Raw genomic sequence first — 4,862 nt, forward strand, 5'->3', positions numbered from 1 at the left:
AACAGAGGGAAACTGAATTTTTTTCAAGTGATGTATATATAGGATGGACCTTTAGTACCGGTTGGAGCCACCAACCGGTACTAAAGGTCTGTTTTGGCCAGGCCAAGCGGCGGGAAGCGCACCCCTTTTAGTACCGGGTGGTGGCTCCAACCGGTACTAAAGCCCCCCCCCCCTTTAGTACCGGTTGGAGCCACCACCCGGTACTAAAGGGGGCGCGCTGGCTCAAGGCGGTGCGCAAGTTTAGTCCCACCTCGCTAGTCGAAGGGCTACCGCACTGGTTTATAAGCCCAGTGCGGTAGCTCTCTCGAGCTCCTCTCCTAAGAAGGCCTACTGGGCCTACCAATTCATTGCTGCCATGTGGGCCTACTGGGCCTTTGCGGGCCTGCATCCTGGCCCAACAAAAGGTTGAGTTTCTAGTCGTATGCAGGCCGATTTGGCCCAGTAGGCGGGCTTTTTTTATTTTCTTAATTTTTTTGCTTTTTTATTTGTTTTCTTTATTTTTGAGTTGTTTTTTGCTGTATTTAGAGTTTCTTTGTGAATATTTTTGCTTTAGGTACAAAAATTTACAAACTTTGATCTGTTAGTGCCGGTAGTTTTCAAATTTGAATAGTTTAAATTTTGAATTATTTGAAATTTGTGTGAATCACTAGTTTGTGAATAACTTAACTTTGAAAAAAGATTTTTCAGTGATTCTTTTTTCTTATGTTTAATACTAGTGTGTTTTATCATTATATTCAATTTGGTAATGCTTAGGTTATTTAAAAAAATGAAATGCCTTTGTAACATTTCAGTTTTCGTCGGAAACCGTGATACTTCGAAAAAGATTGTCCATTTTATACACGAAGTGTATCCAGTTTTTGCCGTAACCCTCTCTACTTTTTTGCACATGCTATTTGTATGAAATTATGATACCATGCCAACTTTCAACCTTTTCTGAGTTCATTTCAAATGCTTTTCAATTTCAGGGTCATTTAGCTGGAAAAAAAATCAGTAAATGCATGAAAAAGAATTTGTTTGCACATAAAATTTCTTCGCGTTTCAAATGCCAAAACACATAATTAACTACCCTAACTATTACAGACATTCCCTCCTGGGTGTGAAACACAGAAGAAAGTGATGACAGTGAAGCCGATCACATCCCAGATCTTTGGGTGTGAAACTTTTTCTTCTCGTGTGTCCCTTTGCGCCGTAGCCAGGGAAAATCTTCATCATTTAACTGGATGCTCGGGTTAATATTCACTGTGAATGGAGCAATTTCATCAAACTTTTCATAATCTTCTGACATGTCTGTCTTGTCATCCACTCCCACGATGTTTCTTTTTCCTGAAAGAACTATGTGGCGCTTTGGCTCGTCGTATGATCCATTCGCTTCTTTATCTTTTCTTTTTCTCGGCCTGGTAGACATGTCTTTCACATAAAAAACATGTGCCACATCATTGGCTAGGACGAATGGTTCGTCTGCATACGCAAGATTGTTGAGATCCACTGTTGTCATTCCGTACTGCAGGTCTTCCGTTACCCCGCCTCGTGTCATATTGACCCATTTGCACCGAAACAAAGGGACCTTCAAATCACCTGATCCATAGTTAAGTTCCCGTATGTCCTCTATGTAACCATAAATATGTTTCCCTTCCCGTGTTGGTTGTTGCATCAAAGCGGACACCACTGTTTTGGTTGGTGCTCTTCTTATCTTGGGCGATCGTGTAAAATGTATTCCCATTTATCTTGTACCCTTTGAAAGTCATTATATTCGAAGATGGTAACTGGGACAGCGAGTACAGGTCATTTTGAATATCGCCATCATTCAAGGCACGTTTCTGCAACCAACCGGCGAAAGTACTCGTTTGTTCACGTGTAATCCAGTCGTCAGACTTCTCCGGGTGTTTGGACTATAGAAAATTCTTGTGTTCCGCCATATACGGAGCCACCAAGGTGGGATTCCGTAGAACTGTGTAGTGTGCTTCAGTGAGAGAATGCCCGTCCATATATATTATTTGATGCCCTCCTAGCGTGCCTTTTCCTTCCAGTCTGCCCTTATGCCGCGATTCAGGAACACCAATCGGCTTAAGGTAAGGAATAAAGTCAATACAAAACTCAATGACCTCCTCATTTTCATGGCCCTTCGAGATGCTTCCTTCTAGCCTAGCATGGTTATGAACATATTTCTTCAAAACTCCCATGAACCTTCCAAAGGGGAACATATTGTGTAGAAATACAGGACCCAAAACGTTAATCTTTTCGCAAAGGTGAAGTAGGACGTGCGTCATGATGTTGAAGAAGGATGGTGGGAACACCAACTCGAAACTGACAAGACATTGCACCAAATCATTCTGTAACCTTCGTATGATTTCTGGATCGTTACCTTCTGAGAGATTGCATTGAGGAATGCACATAGCTTCCCAATGGCCAATCGAACGTTTTCCGGTAGAAGCCCCCTCAATGCAACCGGAAGGAGTTGCGTTATAATCACGTGGCAGTCATGAGACTTTAGGTTCTGGAACTTTTTCTCTGCCATATTTATTATTCCCTTTATATTCGACGAGAAGCCAGACGGTACCTTCATGCTGAGCAGGCATTCGAAGAAGATTTCCTTCTCTTCTTTGGTAAGAGCGTAGCTGGCCTGACCCTGATATATGTCGTCTTTTCCGTGCATACGTTGCTGGTCCTCCCGTGCCTCTGGTGTATCTTTTGTCTTCCCATACACGCGCAAAAAGCCAAGCAAGGTCACGCAAAGATTCTTCGTCACGTGCATCACGTTGATTGCAGAGCGGACCTCTAGGTCTTTCCAATATGGTAGGTCCCAAAATATAGATTTCTTCTTCCACATGGGTGTGCGTCCGTCAGCGTCCTTCGGAACAGGTTGTCCGCCAGGATCCTTTCCAAAGATTACCTTCAAATCCTTGACCATATCATGTACATCAGCACCAGTACGGTGGCGAGGCTTTGTCCGGTGATCCGCCTCACCTTTGAAATGCTTGCCTTTCTTTCTTACGGGATGCCTGCTCGAAAGAAATCGACGATGTCCCAGGTACACATTCTTCTTACAGCTATTCAAATATATATTGTCGGTATCATCCAAACAGTGCGTGCATCCGCGGTATCCCTTGTTTGTCTGTCCTGAAAGGTTACTGAGAGCAGGCCAATCATTGATGGTCACGAACAGCAACGCCTTTAGGTCAAATTCTTCCCCCATGTGCTCATCCCACGCACGTACACCTGTTCCATTCCACAGTTGTAAGAGTTCTTCAACTAATGGCCTTAGGTACACATCAATGTCGTTGCCGGGTTGCTTAGGGCCTTGGATGAGCACTGGCATCATAATGAACTTCCGCTTCATGCACAACCAAGGAGGAAGGTTATACAAACATAGAGTCACAGGCCACATGCTATGGTTGCTGCTCTGCTCCCCAAAAGGATTAATGCCATCTGCACTTAGACCAAACCATACGTTCCTTGGGTCACCTACAAACTCCTCCCAGTACTTTCTCTCGATTTTTCTCCACTGCGAACCGTCAGCGGGTACTCTCAACTTTCCGTCTTTCTTACGGTCTTCTGCGTGCCACCGCATCGCCTTCGCATGCTCTTTGTTTTGGAACAAACGTTTCAACCATGGTATTATAGGAGCATACCACATCACCTTGGCAGGAATCTTCTTCCTGGGGTGCTCACCCTCAACATCACCAGGGTCATCGCGGCTGATCTTATAACGCAATGCACCGCATAACGAGCAAGCATTCAAATCCTCGTACTCACCGTGGTAGAGGATGCAGTCATTAGGGCATGCATGTATCTTTTGCACCTCTAACCCTAGAGGGCAGACAGCCTTCTTTGCTTCATACGTACTTTCGGGCAATTCGTTGTCCTTTGGAAGCATATTCTTTATCATTATCAGCAACTTTCCAAATTCCTTGTCAGATACACCATTCTCTGCCTTCCATTGCAGCTAAAGAATTTAAATGCAACAACAAATGCGATGAAGATCGCAATTAAGGTAACAATTGATCCAACAGCATAATGATACCAAGCCACACTATCAATGGCATATTTTCTAATCTTTCTAATCTTCAACCCCATTTTCTCCATCTTGATCTTGTGATCATCGACGACATCGGCAACATGCAACTCCAATTCCATCTTCTCCCCCTCAATTCTTTTCAATTTTTTTTTCAAATACTCGTTTTCTCTTTCAACTAAATTTAACCTCTCGACAATAGGGTCGGTTGGAATTTCCGGTTCACATACCTCCTAGATAAAAATATCTATGTCAACTTGATGGGCATAATTTGTCATAAACACGAAATGCAACAACTAGTTTTAAAAGAGAATATACCACATCCGAATCATAACAAGGACGAGGGCCGACGGGGACGGATATCAAAACCATGGCACTATGTATAACAAACAACGTACGGGTAAGATAATTATACGAGTAACTATATATCCAAATCACATAAACATCAATTTGGTAATGTAAAACATTCATGAACAAGAGCCTCATCAGAAGGTGGTGCCGGCGATGGGACGGTGCGGGCGATCGACGGTGGTTACGACGGAGATTAAGAAGGCACTAAGTAAACCACACCTACATATGCAAACTAAGTGTTATTTTTGTGCTCAAATTGCATATAAATCAAATACTAGCAAATATAATTATTCCTCCCAAATTAATCACTATACAAAGCATTGCAAGAGCTAATCTAGCAATGAGAGTTGAAAGGACAAAGTTGCTAATCTTTGTGATCATTTGAATGGATGGGGGCCTTCAAATCTTGACAAATTTTGGGCAAAATTTGTGAGGAGTTCGAGGAGAGAGAGGGAAGAACAGAGGAAGTGAGGGGAAAGGGGAAGAACAGAGTGGCTCG

Source organism: Triticum aestivum, chromosome 3B (assembly GCF_018294505.1).
Source record: "Triticum aestivum cultivar Chinese Spring chromosome 3B, IWGSC CS RefSeq v2.1, whole genome shotgun sequence".
Taxonomy (NCBI): Eukaryota; Viridiplantae; Streptophyta; class Magnoliopsida; order Poales; family Poaceae; genus Triticum; species Triticum aestivum.